General features: G+C 39.2%; 1 long non-coding RNA gene across 8 annotated transcripts in view; it reads left to right on the top strand.

The window, feature by feature from the left end:
• LOC102160311 (uncharacterized) overlaps positions 1-19060 on the top strand; it is a 462347-nt gene that overhangs the window by 124015 nt on the left and 319272 nt on the right. For 5 of the 8 annotated variants that reach the window (XR_014838658.1, XR_014838661.1, XR_014838660.1 and 2 more), the window contains 2 exons: positions 12555-12682; positions 14793-14891. This is a non-coding gene — a long non-coding RNA (uncharacterized LOC102160311). Of the gene's footprint in view, positions 1-11570; positions 11815-12554; positions 12683-14792; positions 14892-19060 lie in introns of those variants that run through there. The other 3 variants (XR_014838664.1, XR_014838663.1, XR_014838665.1) reach the window with 2 other exon arrangements.

Here is a 19060-nt window from a genome sequence, read left to right as displayed (position 1 = left end):
GCAGTTTGAAATCTTATGAAACAATAAAGTGCATAAAACATACATGTGCTGGCCTTTAGATATGCTTGGAGTAACTATTTTAAGTGCTAGAACCCTGGGATGCCACTTCCACTGAAAATGTGGTTTGTCATTGTTACTTAAGTTACATAACACAAGGTTCTTTCAGTTCATGGGTTAGACCTAGTTAAACTGACAATAGCTAATGACGTTAAGTTTATTTTTTTGTAAGCTCTTCTGCTTGTTATGTCATAGCGCTCTCCATATTAGCTCAGGAATAAGTATGTTTGAAAGTATCATTTTCTTTATGAAAAGAGCTGGACACTATGTATTTTATGTCATAACATTTTTGATGATTAACTGTAGATTAATATATATTATTAAATTCTGATTTTATGCATAATTTTATAATTTATAACAGGAAATGGTGATAGAGCTTTTAAACATAAGCTCTAATGCTTCTCCAGTGATAATAAGAAATGTGGTAGTCACTGATTACCTATGTGTGATAGTCCTCCACAAAGTATTCTACCTGCATTGTCTCACTGAATCTTCACAAAAACACTGCAATAGGAATCAATACATCCATTTTGACTTCACAAATTGTAGAGAATATATCCACATTTATTTCCAGTTTTATGCAATCTGAAGTGGTTTAGGAAAAAATTTTTCCAATAATTCTATTTTCTTTCTTTCTTTTTTTTTTTTTTTTTTTTTGTCTTTTTGCCTTTTCTGGGCCTGCTCCTGTGGCATATGGAGGTTCCCTGGCCAGGGGTCCAATTGGAGCTATAGCCGCCGGCCTATGCCACAGCCACAACAACAAGGGATCTGAGCCATGTTTTGACCCACACCACAGCTCACGGCAACGCCGGATGCTCAACCCACCGAGCAAGGCCAGGGATTGAACCCACAACCTCATGGTTCCTAGTCAGATTTGTTAACCACTATGCCACAACGGGAACTCCTTCTTTTTCTTTTTTGGCCACCCCACAGCATATATTGTTCCCAGGCCAAGGACTGGATCCCAATCCTGGCAACTCAGGATACTTTAACCCACTTTGCTGGGGCAAGGATTTAACCAGCACCCTGGTGCTGCAGAGACGCTGCTGATCCCATTGCACCACAGCAGGAACTCCTGATAATTCTATTTTCAATCAAAGTAGGAGGAATATTTTATTTTTTATTATTTTTTTATTATAGTTGGTTTACAATGTGCTGTCAGTTCCTGCTGTACAGCAAAGTAACCCAGTCATACATATATACATATATTCTTTTTCTCACATTGTCCTCCATTGTGTTCCATCACAAGTGATTGGATATAGTTCCCTGTGCTATACAGCAGGATCTCCTTGCTTATCCACTCCCAATGCAATAGTTTGCATCTACTAACTCCAGACTCCCAGTCCATCCCGCTCCTTCCCCCTCCCCGGTGGCACCCACAAGTCTGTTCTCCATGTCCATGACTTTGTTTATTTTCTGTAGGTAGGTTCATTTGTGCCATATATTAGATTCCAGATATAAGTTGTATCATATGGTGTTTGTCTTTCTCTTTCCAACCTACTTCACTTGTATGAGAATTTCTAGTTCCATCCATGTTGCTGCAAATGACATTATTTTGTTCTTTTTTTACGGCTGAGCAGTATTGTGTATATATACTACATCTTCTTAATCCATTCACCTGGTGATGGACATTTAGGTTGTTTCCATGTCTTGGCTATTGTGAATAATGCTACAATGAACATAGGGGTGCATGTGTCTTTTTGAGTGAAAGTTATGTCTGGATCTATGCCCAGGAGTGGGATTGTTGGATTATATGGTAGCTCCACGTTGAGTTTTCTAAGGCACCTCCATACTGGTTTCCCATAGTGGTTGTGTTACTCTATGTCTTGTGATTGGAGCAGTCAGTCCATTGACATTTAAGGTAATTATTGATAAATATTTATTTACTATCATTTTAAACCTTGTTTTCCAGGTGATTCTATGTTTCTCCTGTGCTCCTTTCTTTTTTTGGTTGGATTATTTCCTTTTATTTTATGCTTGTGTCCTCTTCTTAATATTTTTTGTGAATGTATTGTTTGGTTTTGATTTCTCTTTTCTTTTTCTTTTTGGCCTTTTTTGTTCTTTCAGGGCTGCACCCGCAGCATATGGAGGTTCCTAGGCTAGGGGTCCAATTGGAGCTGTAGCTGCCAGCCTACACCAGAGTCACAGCAGCATGGGATCCAAGCCACATATTTGACCTACACCACAGCACATGGCAACGCCAGATCCTTAATGCACCGAGCAAGGCCAGGGATCGAACCTGATTCCTACTGACTGCTAGTAGGGCTCGCTAACTGCTGAGCCCCATTGGGAACTCCGGTTTTGACTTCCAATTGCCCTGTTTTTCAAGTATGTTAACCCCTTCCTATATCTGCTTGCTTTAGCCTAATAGTCAGATAGGCTTGAACACATTCTAAAAAAAAAGTCAAGACTTTCTTGATTTCCTTCTCCACTTTTTAGGATTTTGATGTCTTTTTAAAACATCTTTATATTTATCCTTTTGCTGTTCCTTGTGTTTATCATCATTTTTACAACAGGTTTTTCTTTTTCTTTTTAGATATGTATACTATCTGATTTCGGTGATTACTTTCCAATTATGATTTCCTATTTCTTCCTGCTTCTTTTTTGTTTAGAAGAGAATGTTCAGTATTTCTTTTCAAATGGTTTTAGTTTTGCCGTATTCTTTTAGTTTTTGTTTATTGAAGAAAATCTTTATTTCTCCTATTTTAAATGATATTCTTGCTGGATAGAACATTCTAGGCTGCAAATTTTTCCCTTTTAGAACTTTGACTCTAACTTGCCACTGTCCTTTGGCCAATAGTGTTTCTGCAGACAAATCAGCTGATAGGCTTCTATATAGGGGTTTCCTTATAATTAACTCTTTGTTTTTCTCTTACTGCCTTTAGAATGCTCCCTTAATCTTTAATTTTTGCAATTTTTTAAATAATATGTCTTGGTGTGGACATGTTTGGGTTCAACTTGTTTGGGGCCCTCTGTGCTTCCTGTATTTTGATATCTGTTTCCTTTAGCTTTGGAATGTTTTCAGACATAATTTCTTCAAATATATTTTCAATCCCTTTTTCTTTTTCTTCTCCTTCTGTAATCCCTATTATGTTTAGATTGACCCACTTTATAATATCCTATGGGTCTCTTTATTGCTTTCATATTTTTTCATGTGGTTTTATGTGTGCTGCCCTGATAGGATGATTTACATTATTCTATATTCCAAGTCATTTATTTGTTCCTCTGCATTATTCATCCTGCTCTCAATTCCTTTAACTCAGCGTTCATCTCTGCAAATGAATTTTCTAATTTTTCTTGGCTCCTCCTTGTATTTTCTAGTTACTTTCTAAAGTAATCTGCATTACCATCCATATCTGCTCTTAGTTCCTTCATATTCACTCTTAACTCCTTCAGTATTTTCACTGTCTCCTTTTTGAACTTGGAGTCTGTTAGACTCTTTCATTGTTTGCTCCTTCAGGGGAGTTATCCTGTTCTTTTAGCTGGGAATGGTTCCTGAGCTGCTTCATTTTGCTTATATTTTTCTTATTCTGTGAGTTTAGGGAAAACAACTACTGCAGTTTTAGAGGGCTATTTATATGCAAGTGCACCTGTGGGTATTTTGTGAGGGCTTATTATTATTACTATTCATTGTTGTTGTTGTTGTGAGGACTGTTTTTGCTTTGAATGCTTGCTTTCTCTTTCCTCCACATGTGCAGGCTGTTATACCCATGCTGGTGTATGGCCTATGTGTGCTTCCAGGGAATGGAGGCAATGGGCATGGCTAGTAGCCAGTGCCTGGTTGCTGGGCCCTTGGCAGTAGCAAGGACCCTTGGGGAGGTGGCACAGACTGCTCCTGGTGCAGGGCCTTGGGAAGTGGCATTGACACGCAGGCAATTGTAGGTGACTCCCAGAGCTTTTGGCAGTGGCAGCAGTAGGCGTGTGCATTCCCAGGGGAGTGAGAGCAACAACAGGTATTGCTCTGTTGAAGTGCCCTCCTCTGTGCAAAACTCTGAGGTGACTGGGACTGCAGGTGTTTCCTTTTCATGGACCCCTAATGGTGGTGGTCATGGGACCTCTGGAGTCTGAGATGGCTGTGGTGGTTTTCCCTTGCTGCCCATAGCCCACACAAGAGATGCCTGCCATCCTTAGCCCATGCAAAAGGCGCCCAGCTGCCAGTAGTACACACAATAGGCACTCTGCTGACTGTAGCCCACACAAGAGGTGCCCCACTGCTGATAGCCTGAGCAAGAGGAACCCCACCCTGAGAGCCCACACATGCTCAGGGAATGATATTCCTGTGGAGGTCTGCCCCTCCTCTTCTCACCCTCCCCACAATGGCTCCTTATTTCTCCTATGGGCTCAGGCCTCCTCCCAGATTCCCTTGGCTATGGCACTCCATTCCCTAGCCATTGGTGCATCACTCCCTAGCCCTTCAGCCTTTCTCCATACAGCCACCCCTAGTCCTCTTCCAAGAAATGCCATCCATAGCCTGAGTCTCATCACCCAGCTCCTAACTGAGTATCTCAGGTTGTGGTGTCCTGGGGTAGTGGTGCTGATGGTTTGTGCAGCTCTCTTTCTGCTTTGCCATCCTCAGTCCAGCTGCTACGCTTTTCTCTGAGGCTTTGAGGTCCTTCCGTCTGAGCTGATCTCCTCATCGGTTAGGTGGCTTCCCAGGGTATAGGTTCCTATCCTCTTCCACAGCTTCCTTTCAGGAGTGCTGGTTCCATCCAGACAGCCTTTTTTTTTTTTTTTTTCTCTTCTCTTTCTCTCTCTCTTTTTTTCCCCTTTTGTTCTACCCAGTTATGTGGAGGGTTTCTTGCCCTGTTTGGAGGTTTAAGGTCTTCTGACAGTGGTGAGTAGATGTTCGGTTTGAATTGTTCTACATGTAGATTTTTTTTTTTTTTTGATGCTTTTGTGGAAGAAGGTGAATGTCACATTTTACTTCTCTGCCATCTTGAAACTGCCCAGCCGAGGAATATTTTAAAAGTTGAATAAGGAATTCCTGTGGTGGCTCAGCAGTTTACAAACCTGAGTATCCATGAAGCTGTGTGTTCAATCCCTGGCCTCATTCACTGGGTCAAGGATCTGGCATTGTCATGGGCTATGGTGTAGGTCACAGACACAGCTCAGATCCCTCTTTCCTCTGGCTGTGGTGTAGGTCCACAACTGCAGCTCTGATTTGACCCCCAGCCCAGGAACTTCCATATGCTGCAGATGTGGCCCTAAAAAGAAAAAAAAAATTGAATAATGTGGCAATACTATCTTTTATGAACATGAATTATAGCAGAGAATTTTTGAGCCGGAAAGGACCATGGAGGACCATGCAGTTTGTCTATTTCCTTTATCTTATTTTACAAATGAAGAAGCTGTGTGCTAGAGAGTACTGGCACAGAGTGATAAATTTTGATAGCAGTAGGCTTCCCTTATATCAGCCGTGTCTGTGGCATGTGTAAGTTCCTGGACCAGGCACAGCCTTGCCTTTAGACAATATTCTTTCAAGTATACTATACTCACCTAATACATGATGTGTTTTCCCAATAATGATTGGTACATTAGAATGCTGTAAAATTATAATATACTAATGCTCATTCAGTGACAGTGGAGTGATGGCTTTCATTTCTAGCAAACAGAATAAAACACTGCTTTTCAGTAAAGAGTTGCCTACCATCAGAACCTCCTACTAAACTGAAGCTTCAGATGGCTTTGGAGACTCTATTGCTATAGGAAAAAGTAAAAGGGCCATTCAGTTGTATTTATTCCGTTTGTTTCCAAAGTCAGTATAGGCAACCTCTCAGTTAACTTAATTCTGCTAGCACCACTTAGTAACCACATATTTTAGAGTGTTATATGAATCCTGTGGGAATTGAGAAATGAATTCTGTTCTCAAGGATCTCATAAAAAACCTTTTATTTAGCAATCTATTTTGAGAAATTTATTACATGGAAAAATATAGTACATAGTGGATATATAAAGACATATGTTAACTTAATTGCAGTGTTGTACGTAAAAATTAAAAACTGAAAGTAAACTGTCTTTCACTGATACATTGAGTATTAAAGCCATGCAGTAGAACATCATGCAGCCCTTTAGTAGAATAAAGTAGTTGTCTTTGTGTTAATATGGAAAGGTATTCATAAGATATTTTCAATGGAAAAATCTGTGTGTGCGTGTACACACAGTTCCATATTTGGAGAAAAAAGTATATATGTAATTGTAAAATATTAGTAGAATTCAGAGAAAGAAAAATACCATATGGTATCATTTATATGTGGAACCTAGTAAACATGATACAAAATAACTTATTCATAAAGCAGAAACAAACTGATAGATTTTAAAACCAATCTCTTGGTTACCATAGGTGAAACCATTGGGAGGAGGGAGAAATTGGGAGGGTGGGAATAAACTATATACACTACTGTATAAAATATATGATGAACAAGAACCTACTATATAGCACAGGAAAATCTACTGAATTTTAATAACCTACATGGGAAAAACAATAGGTGTATTTATATGCGTAACTGATTCGCTTTGCTGTACTCCTGAAACTAATACAACATTGTCAGTCAGCTATACTCAACTAATATTAAAAAAATTTTGTAGAGAATTAAGATAGAACAAGTGTGAGGAAGATTGACAAGAGTGTTTGCTGGAAGGGGAAATGACTGCAATAATCTGGAATACAGATTCTAGATGATTGCCCTATAATCTAGGTCTGTTGTATGGTCATAGTTATTGCAGTGGTTTAGATATTAAATCACATTTTAAAATGTGATTTATATTTTATCAGCATATACTACTAATGATATTTTGTATTACTCTTACTATATTTTGTCCACCTAAATATGACTTGTAGTTAAGAGAATGCAAATTTTAGTGACTTTTTGGGGGGTTAAAAAGAATACATATTTCAGTTCAATAACCTTTACAGTCATTTCTTATTGCCTTTGAATGAAGCTAAATTTCTGTCCAAAAATATGAAATGTTTTTTTAATAAATCAGAGTTTGTGGCTCATTTAATTAGAAGCCTAAAGCTAAGTTATGTATTTATCTTCATGATATAGAAAAATAGTGTTATCAAACTTCTCATTCACTGAATTGATGACATGCACTCATGCATGCCGACTGGAAAAACACTAACTAAAATAAATAAAATATGGGGATATTTTAGGATAGTGTATGAAGGACACTTTTGACAACCCCTCTTCGTCCAATAATTGTTTTTGTAACTGTAGAAATTAGTTGTTTTATCCACCTTCCTCTATTTTTTTCATTTTGCATAAAGTAGGATTTTATTGCTTTGCATTTAGTGAGTACTCATAAGGTACATGGCATTCACAGCTTAGGTCCTTGTTCATAGTTCATTTGTAATCCAACCCAGAAAATAGATGGCTGGTTCAAGCCTGCTATAAAACTGCTATATCTTTCTTTCTTTCTCTAGCTGGTAAAGGAGTTCACTGGGACAAATTACAAAAGTTTGCTAGAATTTCATTGATATGGAATTCATAGTTATTCATATATTTTTGGCTTTGAGATTCTCCTGATTATTCTTCCTGATCTCTGGATTGGCTTCAAAATCTCTAGACTTTAATTTTCTCGGCTTAACTGTTTGGATTGTAGGGATGGCATTAAGCTGGAATGTTTGCTGGTGACCTGTGTGGCACCCCAACACATTCTGAGTCCCACCACCTCGAAGAGGACTGCCATATAAGATGGTGCAGTTTGTGTTCTTTGGACAAGTGGGTATAACTGAGGGGTCTGTAGGTGGCCCAGATCCTCCTGTGCTTCCTGCTTGGTCTGTGCCCATTGAAGAAAAGGGTGCTCATTGTACAACAGCATTATTCGTGTGTCAATTTTGGCCCAGTGAGGTCGCCGTTTTTTTAATTTCTACAAAGGCACTGCATGGCTTAGCAGGAGTCCCAACTAGGAAGAATTTTAATTTTGATCTGCTTTTTAATGGTGTTGAAATTTGGATAGTGATTACATACTTTTCTTAGGTCCAAAGCCCAAATTTTAAAAGTTCAAATTTAGTTCTCAACTATGAGTTTTTCAAGGACAGGGACCTTGTCTTTTTTGTCTCTGAATTACCAGTATGTTGGATATTGACTAGCACATTCAGAAATAAGTAGTTGATACCTGAATGGGTAAATGAATAAATAATTGACTGATTCGCTTAGATGGCTCCAAATATTACATGTATGGATGGAGATTTAGGTGATGGGGGATGGCACCCTTATAGGATAGTAGCCTGGATTGCTGTGAGGGAAAAGTAAATGTTTTGCTTTATTTCCTGATGTGTAAAAGAAAGCTTACACAGAGTTTAGTCTAGATCAGCCACTTGTTACTCCAATTATGCCGAGATAATAGTCCACATGTACTTGGTCTATATACCAAGACACAAGTCCAGAGGTAGCTGTATATCTGTGATGGGGATAGCAGTGGAATGCAGCAGACGTTCTAGAGCTGAATGATTCCTAAATGAACCACAGAGTTTCCTGTGGGGTCCTGAAATGTGACGTCACTAAGAGCCAGCCCTTTAAAATCCCAGCATGTTGGTTAGTGTTATGCACTGAAATGTTTCCTCTGCAAATCCGTGTGTTGAAGTCCCAATACCCAGTGTGACTGGTTTCTTACAATGTTAAAAATGTAAGATATAACTTGGAAGATAGAAGTTACTCTATATGAAAGAATAAATTGTATTTAAATGTGTTTATTGATGCCTTTAGTCCAGGAAGTGCAAATAACTGAATTAGTCACATTGATACAGAAAATTTGAATCAAAAATCACAAATGAGAAATGGCCAAGTGGAATTGAGAGAGCTTCAACACATTATGTGAAAAGGAGCCTTTACTTTCATCCTGGATGACCTCTACCTCCTGTCATCCACACTTTTGTGTAATTCTCTTCCATTGAGTGTGAGCTGGACTTACTGACTTGGTAATGAATAGAATATGGTAACAATATAGAACGTCACTTCCAAGATTGGGTGAAAAAAGACTATGACTTTTATTTTGAATGTTCTCTCTTGTTCTTTCTTGGATCATTTGCTGAATGCAGAAATATGTTGTGAGGCAGACCCGTGAGGAGGGACAAGTGAGTGAGCTTGGATATAGGTGTTCTGAGGCCTGCCAACAGCCAGTCCAGTCTTGTGATAAGAGCCTGACACCAGGCAACAGCTTGAGTGCAGCTTCATAAAAGACTAAGCCAGAGGCACCAAGCTGTGCTTTGCTTGCAGTCCTGATCCACAGAAACTGAAAGATAATGTTTGTTGTTTTCAGCCACTAATTTTGTTATATAGCAATAGATAACCAGTACACCATGTTTGTTAATTCATTAACTGATAATAGCTTATTAAGCCATCTGTCACCTTCTTCTTTTAACTGATATTTTTTTTCAAATGTTTTCTTCCTAAAGACAACATGAGTTGGATAAAGCAGATATTCTACATAGCATTTGAATTGACTTATATTCCATATTATTGGTATTTGTAGGGAGAAATTATGTTTACTAGGGATAGGAAAAATCTTAAATTTATTAGAGTATACTTGATTCCTAAATTTCAGGCATGCTTATATCTGGGGAAATTTAGAAATGGAAATTATAAAATGATGAGATTAAATACATTTTCTTTAAAAGATCAAAATTTAGGAGTTCCTGTCATGGCTCTGCAGAAACGAATCTGATTAGTATCCATGAGGATGCAGGTCTGATCCCTGGCCTTGCTCAGTGGGTTAAGGATCCAGTATTGCTGTGGCTGTGGTGTAGGTAGGCAGCTACAGCTCCGATTTGACACCTAGCCTGGGAACCTACATATGTTGCAGGTGTGGCCCTAAAAAGCCAAAAAGAAAAAAAATTTAAAAGATCAAGATTTATCTTTTGATGTATCAGATCACCTTTGTTTTTTTGTTTTTTGTTTTGTCTTTTGTTGTTGTTGTTGCTATCTCTTGGGCCGCTTCCACGGCATATGGAGGTTCCCAGGCTAGGGGTTGAATCGGAGCTGGAGCCACCAGCCTACGCCAGAGCCACAGCAACGCGGGATCCGAGCCACGTCTGCAACCTACACCACAGCTCACGGCAACGCCGGATCGTTAACCCACTGAGCAAGGGCAGGGACCAAACCCACAACCTCATGGTTCCTAGTCGGATTCGTTAACCACTGCGCCATGACGGGAACTCCTCAGATCACCTTTGGATATCACTTGAAAATTAGTTTTCTGTCTCTATTTATAGGATAGAGTTGACTGTCTTGTTTACATCGAGAACATGATTTTTCTGGCTCTCCCTCATAATTCTTTGGTGAATCTATGCCTTTTGTTTCTAAGGATAAATAAATAAATAAATGAAATAGAAATATATTCCCAGGTATATTCTAATAGGGTACTAGGTTACAGAGGGAACATACTGTCTTTGAATGAATTAGAGTATATAAAACATTCATAGTATTTCTGAATGTATATCCGTATGATAAATGATGGGAAATTGTTTATGGTAGTTTCCACAAATGATCACAAAGTACTTTTTCAGAGTAAAATTCCCATTTCTGATGCAGTTCCTTAATAGGGTGATGGCTGTTATCTTTACTAAAAATACACTTGAATTTTTTTATTACGCTTTTTTTTCTTTAGGGCCACACCCATGGCACATGGAGGTTCCAGGCTAGGAGTCGAATCAGAGCTACAGCTGCCAACCTACACCACAGCCATAGCCACAGCCACACCAGATCCTTGACCCACTGAGCGAGGCCAGGGATTGAACCCGCAACCTCTTTGTTCCTAGTTGGATTTGTTTCCACTGTGCCACGATGGGAACTCCGCACTTGAATTTTTAAACTTATATTAATAAAAAGGAGTAGCATAGAGTGAGAAGAATACAGTGACATATGCATTTGCTTGCCACCTGTCAACTTCCAGAGAAAATCCAAGCCTTGGGAAGTAATTATGGTTTAGCTGGATCCAACAGCCACCCTATCTTTACCAGAGTATTCATCTGTTTTTGTAGTTGCTGCCAGTATCTTCTGGTTAGGTCTCCATTTCTAAAAGTGAAGCAGATGTTAAACTTCCTTGAAATGGGGGGTCAAAATATAAATCAAGGAATTTAGACATAGCTTCGGCAATGGAGAACACAGTCCATTTTGGAATAAAAAGTAGGTAAAGCAAATGTGCTTGGCTTTCTAGTTAAAGTCATCCTGAATTACCAATTATGTAGGCTGATCTGGTAGCCTATTCTAGCAGCTGTTCATTGCTCTCTGAAAACTGGCTTGGCTGCTGCTTCTGCTTGGTAACTGTCATACAGTGACCTTAGCTACAAAGTATACGTTAAGAACTCTGCCACTTGCTTTCCTTTCTTTTCAGTGTGTTTGTATCAAGCAAAATCTCAAACCCACAGTCCAGTATAATCACAGGCTTTGCAATAAAGCACTGAAATGTCAGACTTAATGAGAAAGGAGAGTGTCATGCAGTGTGAGCACTTCCATTCTTTTGAAAAAACATCTTCCTAACCAGGATAATCAAATTTCATCTTGACACCTGTTGTACTGCAGAAGCATGGCAGAATCTGAAATGAATTCTTCGTCTTCTCCTCTCCTAGTACACTAAATGAGCTGTAGAAAGGTCAGAGGAATCTTCCTTAAAGAAGCAGCTAAATAAGTGATTAAATGTCTTGATATGATGTAAAACAAAATGTGATAGTCACAATAGCCTGTATTGAATCATTGCTTTCACCCAGAGCTATTAATGGCCTTCTGTTCTATCATCTCAGTGATGTGACAAAAAACAGTGAGTTACTTGAAACTGTGGATGTGGGAGAGGTGATATGGTCTTTGGCACCTGTTACTTCAACAGCATTGTCTAAAATTTGTCATGATTTGTCATTTTACTAAGTCACAAACTTGAATTGTGTGTATGGGGTGTTAGAATAAGATGAGGATTGAGTTGTCTAGCTTACTTGAGAGCCTTGTTTAGTTTTAATATCTGTAGTTCAAGAAAGTTTCACGGGTTCTTAATAGAATTTAGTATTGCTTTGAAATGCTCTAGTATTTGACAATTCGGGGAAGCACAAAGTTATTCAGATTAATTTCATAAGAATATCAGAGACCTACTGGCAGGTAGAGTTAAGGCTGCCAGAGATCCTCTGAGATCAGTAAAACCAGCTTCAAGTATTAGGCATATAATATATGTAAAATTCTGGGAATAGATTAAGCCTTTGTAATTGGTTTAGTACATTCTTTCCAATTAGAGAACTGCATATAAACTGGTAAAAGTGAAGGATGCTTTCTTGATTGAAGAACTATAAGTAGTAAGCTTTCATAACTCTCTGGATACCCTATTATTTTGAGTGTCGCTATCCAGAGGGAAGAACAGAGCTAGAGAGTAGTTTGTGGTCACAGCTTTAAGTTTAGAGAAAATGTAAAATTTTACGGTGTTTTGTACTTCAGGGTCTACTTGGACAAGCACATTTTCTGGGACCGACGAAGTCCTTGAAAAATCATGGTATATTTTTGTTCTCTTTTCTGCAGATATTCTGTGAAAACTATTTTCCTCTCAAAATTTTTCAAAATATATTCTTCAAGCTAACTTTTGATGGTTTTCTGAGAGGTAATTAACAGTGGCGATTTGCAGAAACTACACCATCACTGTTAAAGAGGTAATATTTTCAGCAGATGCTTTGTAAATCAAAGATAAGTAAAAGACCATTTTAGGAATTTTGTCATTGCACTGTTTGGTGCAATGACAAGAAAATATTGACACCTTTGATAGTAAAGTCTGTACTTTTTATTTTAGATATATAGAATTCAAATATAGTAATGTACTAACAATAAAAAGAGAAAGAAAATAAGTAAATTATACTTAGCAGTGACAACAAAATTTTGAAGAATGTGTGTGATAATGGCAGATCAGGAGTGGAGAAAATAGGACTCTATAACTTCACCAACAGTTATTAATGCTAAAATTACTGTCTTGTTCCTAAAAGGGCAAAGTATTTTAAAAAAGTATTAGTAATTTACTGTTAATTCCTCAAGTTTGTTGGCTAGGAACTTTTGTGAATATTGATGATGCAATATTGTCTTATACATTTTTTATCCACCACATCTTGGTAACTATTTCTCCCTGGGACAAGAAAAATGTCTATGCTAAAATGGGAAAAATTGAGCCACTTGTAATGGCTCTTGCTCTGTAGCAGGTGCACTGAACAGAACTGTAATATCATTTAATGGTCATCAGTGGTGAGTCTTAAATGGTTTCCTAACTCAGCCATTCTTTAAAAAGTTCAAAAGGAACTTTATGGGAGGTGTCACACTCCTTGAAAGAAGAGGATATATCCGTTTATCCCAGATGGAGTCGACACTCCTAATTCATGTTTGGTACTGCAAGACTCATGCTTTCTGGAGCTTGTGGGCCACTGAAAGAAAGCAAAATCAGTGTCCTGTTCTGTTATCTCCCATTAATGGACCTTTGGTATATCATTTCTGTCCCTGTGGATCTTCTTTTTCTGTGACATCTCAGTTATGGTAAGTATGCATAGCATTGGCCAAGAGCATAAACATAGATCAAATTGACATAAGTCCAATTCAGAATCATAAATCACTTTGACAAAAGTTGAATTTAAAAATGTATGAGCCATCCCAGAATGACTGTGATCCTTTGGAGCTGCTTAAATAGAACGATTTGGGCATAGTAAATTCTTTTGGGGAAGATTTTAGGAAAGGTTGAAATATATGCCAAAAACTCACCTAGGCCCCTAGAAAACTTAGCTATTATTAAAATAACTCCACAATAGCATTTTCCTTTTTAAAATTGATCATGACAGCAATTCCAGTGAGTTACTCTTATATTTGACCTCAGATATATATTTGGTATATTAGCTCTCTTAAATGAAAAATTCTATTGTTCACCTTATTTTAAAATTTTCTATTCACCTTATAATATATTCTTAATTTGCAGATATACTCTTGTTTTTTCATGCCATATTTTTAGCCTTATATATAATTATTATTAAGGCAGAGAAAATACACTTTCAAATTTAAAGTTTTGCTATTTTAAGTCTTTGTACACTCTCCGAATAAATCATTCTGTGCTAGCAGAATCTCTCCAGTGACTGAAGCCATGTCCTCATATTAAGGGATATAATTTTAGACTGCTAGTAAAATTCAGTTCCGAGAAATTTGTCCTCCTGTGAATGATCACCCATTGTGTTAATATTGATATTTTAACTCTTTAAGTTTTTTTCTAGAAGCCCATGATGTGTGTAGGTTTAATGGAATTTTGTTCCTATGGTATATGCTTACTATTTGGAGGACTATTGGTACATGACTGCAATTAAACTTTTAGTATCACTATTACTAACAGGAATCCAATTTTTCTCCATTATATGCTACATACTTTCACATACATATAGAGCATAGTAGCAATATTCTCCGCAAAATATTTTGTTGCTTTCACCTCCTCAAAATTATAGAAGATTTGAATAGAGAGAAAGAGGGAGTTCTTTGGGAGAAATATTTATATATATTTCAAAAAGTTGGAGGTCTTCTCATGCTGGCTGCTGAGTTTTGACTTCACTTATAAATCCGTTTTCTAGGGGCTGATTTTGTCCTGTCTGTGTGAGGACAATCATGCTGATCCCCATTTGTTCTTCCCCCTCACCCCCAACTCTTCCTCCACCTCTCCACTGTCCCTTCTCCCCTCCACCCTCCTTCTTCTCTTCCTCCCCTTCTTTTTCTTCCTCTTCCTCCTCTTCTTTTCTTTCTTTTCAGTGTGAAAGCCATGTTAGTGAATCAGTACGAAATGGTAGAAAGAAGATGACTGGAACAAATATTAGGAGACTAGGACCCATCATGGCTGTACAACTTTGGGTAAGTGATTTAACTCCTCTCAGGTCCACTTTTCCTCTGTAAGCTGGTAAATGAAATACTTAGTGCTAAAACTTTGTGAATTTATGAAATTATTTTGAGAGCCCTTGTCATTGCCTTCTCCAGAATTGTCTTCTATCCTCAGCTCAGTGAGCCACTAAATCAGACATTGTAGCAGGCAGTGTTTGTGCCTTGCTCCTATTCCCCTCAGCCCACTCTGAAATTCACCTGCAGGGAGAATGTCAGTGGCTTCCTGGGTCTCTGCTTGAGGCATTCTCTGGTCCTGGAAGTATATGGTACCCACAGATGAGCCAGACCAGCAGTACTGGGGATTGAGCTGCTTGGGGGCAATCCCAAACCAGTGAAGGGTGGGATTTGGTGAAAATAACTCTGCTTTCCTAACCCACAGAAAGCAATTCTGAGGGAGTGTTCCCTTCTGTCTTTCACAGGATCCCCAGTAGAATTAAGTTCTAGTTACCCACAGAACAAAATGATCTTGATTAGTGATCTTCCTTTCCCTGTCTCACATCCCCAATAACTAACAAAATGAACTCCCTGAAGCCAAATCTTTATCTCAGACCCTGTGTTTGAAGAAAATACTTGTTTTATCTGCTGTTTGCTCCTCCCTTCTTCTGAGACAGCACTGCTGGTTTGTAGTTTTGTCATCACATTCTCATGTATTAGATGCTGCTTTCTTTTCTTTTAACTTTGTCAGCATTGGGTGTGTCCTAGTCACATAGTCAGTATTAATTCAAAGGGCAGTACTGAGGCTCCTGTTCATCTGTCTGTTGGGAATGCCCTGCCCTTCTTCTGCCTTTTCTCTGTGTCTCTGTTCCATCTGCTCTTCTCCTTCCCACAAACCAAGAAACAGTTACTTGACTTATTCTTGCTTATCCTCCCAGTCTCATCTTAAAATTTTCTTCTGTAGGCAAGTCTCCTTACACACTTCAAAGAGGATGATGCCTACCTTCCCCCAGTGGCTCGCATTAGCTCCTGTACTTCTATTAAAATATGAATTACATTTATAATTAGTTATTGACTATGTTTCTTCCTAATGGCATTATAAGTGGCATATTGCTTTTGTTCACCTCTGTAATTTCAGGATTTAGCACATTCCCCTCTAACAGACACTAAGCATAATTAAAGAGTAAATAACTGGATCTGAGGAATCACTTAAAGCATATCTTTATTTTATAGGAGATCAGTGTCCCCAAAGATATAAAATTAAGATGGAGCATGGAACTAGAATTCAGAAACCCTAACTCCCAGTTCAGTGATTATACTAGCAGTTACAGGATCCCACCCCACCCTCCCATCTGCCAGGGATATGGTCCAAGAGCCCCAGTGCATGCCTGCAATTGTGGATAGTACTGATCCCTATATACTATGTTTTTCTAAAATGTACATACCTTTGATAAAGTTTAATTTATAAATTAGGCACAGTGAAAGACTATCTGAATTACCAGAATAACTGGTCTTGCTTTTATTTTATTTTATTTTAATTTAATTTAATTTAATTTTATTTTATCTTTTCTAGGGCTGCACCCACAGCATATGGAGGTTTCCAGGCTAGGAGTCCAATCGGAGCTGTAGCTGCCAGCCTACACCAGAGCCACAGAAATGCGGGATTTGAGCCTCGTCTGTGACCTACACCACAAGTCATGGCAATGCCGGATCCCCAACCCTACTGAGCAAGGCCAGGGATCGAACCTGCAAATGGTTCCTAGTTGGATTTGTTAACCACTGAACCATGACAGGAACTCCTCCTACTGGTATTGCTTTTATTAAGAAAAATGAGTCACTTGAACACAAGCACTGTGATAACCCAGATGGCTGCTAAGTAACTAATGGGCAGATAGACTGGATGAAGGGATGATTCACATCTGGGGAGGGTGAAGCAGGACAGCCTGAAATTTCATCCTGCTACTTGGAGTGGCTGGCAATTTAAAACTTATAAATTATTTCTTGAATTTTCCATTTAATATTTTTGGACCATGGTTGACCACAGGTAACTGAAACCTCAGAAAATGACACCATGGTTTTAGGGGGATTGCTGTATACTACACAATACTTCTTTCTTCTTTTTGTTTTTGTTTTTGTTTTTTTTTAGTGTCTCACCCACGGAAGTTCCCAGGCTAGGGACCCGGTGGGAGCTGTAGCTGCCTGCCTACACCACAGCCACAGCAATGTGGGATCTGAGCCATGTCTGCGACCTACACCACAGCTCAGGGCAATGCCGGATCCGTAACGTACTGAGTGGGGCCAGGGATAGAACCCACATCCTCATGGATGCTAATCAGGTTCATTTCCACTGAGCCACAACAGGAACTCCACAATACTTCTTTCTTTGCATTCCAGTATTCCTAACTGACCCCTCATGTGCAGGATTTTGGAAGTGAAGTCTTACAAGATGTGGGACAGGCATAGGGCTTGGAGCCTTAGCTCCCTGCAGTTTCCCTGACTGGTTCTCCCTGCTCCCTGACTCCTTGGCCTCCTGGGCCCCACTGACTTTCCTCTTGCCACCTGACCCTGTAATCTCTGCCATCTTCCATCCCTGATAGGGGCCTGGGTGTGGGTGCAGGAAAGTCGGTGTCGGCACCTGTCCCTTTCAGGGTCTTGGAACCTGTAATAACATTAACCAACCCTATAACATGAGCTAGGGCCCTACAGGGCTCCTAGGCACACAAGCCTTTTTGTGCTCTCCCTTTCTTATTTTTAAGAAATAAGCTTCAACCTCCATGACCTTCCCTTTGTCCCAAAAGGCAGTTGCTAATCAGGGAAGGGAGGGGATGCAGAGACCAGGGAGGAACAGTCAAGAGATAATAGTACAGCCTTAGGGCAGGGTCCTCGGTCCTCCTCAAGGAATATACATAACAATATCTTTGAGCCTTTCTACAGAATTAAAACCCCCACAGGAGGACAAGACTCCACAGGATGAAATGAAGGCTCAGGCATAGAAGGTAAATGATGAGAATGCTTATGCCTCTGAATTGGTGACTAAAGTTTCACACTGGTTTTCTGATGTGCTAGGCTGCATTCCACAGAGGATTCATTTGAGGCTTTTGGGAATAATTAAATTTCTTGTCCCAATCCTTCTTATGGGAATAATTATCTATGCCTCAATTAGACTACTTCTATGTTGAATTCCACACTTATGCAAAAAGACTACAAAAACTGTCCTTAAATCCCCACCTATATGGCATAATAATGTTCATTCCTTCCATGAGAAGAACCCCCACTTGCTGCCCTTGTTCAGCAGGAAGCAGCCATACGATTATGATGCCCATTACCCATTTTCCATCGAAATGGAAGGAATGAACTAGAGGTGGGAAATTCGATGCAGGCACCTCATACTCCTAAGAGAAAAGTTATATTCTTTATGCTTCTTTTAGAAATGACTAGTTTAAAATTGAAAAGCTTAGGAGTTCCTGCTGTGGCTCAGCAGTAATGAACCTGACTAGGATCCATGTGGACTCGGGTTTGATCCCTGGCCTCAATCAAATGGGTAAAGGATCCGGCATTGCCGTGAGTGGTGGTGTAGGTTGCAGATGCAGCTCAGATCCTGTGTTGCTGTGACTGTGGTATATGCCAGCAGCTAGAGCTCCGATTTGACCCCTAGCCTGGGAACCTCGATATGCCACAGATGTGGCCCTCAAAAGACATACATACATACATACATAACATTGAAAAGCTTAGAGTTCTTCCTTGCCCTTCTCCTTGGCTTAATTGCACCCTAAATATAATCACCTGCAAGCTCTAGATTAGGCACCCTAAACACGATTGCCTGCGAGTAACAAATTTTAACACATGGTGTTTCTTTTGAGGACCATCCTAAATTGCCCTAATCACTAATTGATATGCCTTTCTCACAAGTGTTTTTATTTCTAGGAAAGATCCATTCATGATAACCCAGAAGTTCACCAGGGTCATGCTGAGATCTCATGCCAACCTCAATGACTAAATGTTCCCCCCAGAGAAAGAAGAATGTGTATTTGGCCTCAACCCTGATTCTTATCCAGAATACCTCAGACTATGGCATCTACCTTGTGGTCCATCCATTGGGATGTTTGGCCTCTTGTCCACCCTTAATCCAGATATGAGTGCCTCCCAACTCAGAAGTTTAAAATCCCTGGGGGTCACTGTCTGTTGTGGTGAGGAGCCCATGCACCAGA

Source organism: Sus scrofa, chromosome 2 (assembly GCF_054392235.1).
Source record: "Sus scrofa isolate SSC_HxYL_T2T_F1_AM1 chromosome 2, Sscrofa_HxYL_maternal_Yorkshire_Landrace_v2.0, whole genome shotgun sequence".
NCBI classification, from domain to species: Eukaryota; Metazoa; Chordata; class Mammalia; order Artiodactyla; family Suidae; genus Sus; species Sus scrofa.
This window is presented reverse-complemented; position numbering and strand designations above follow the sequence as displayed.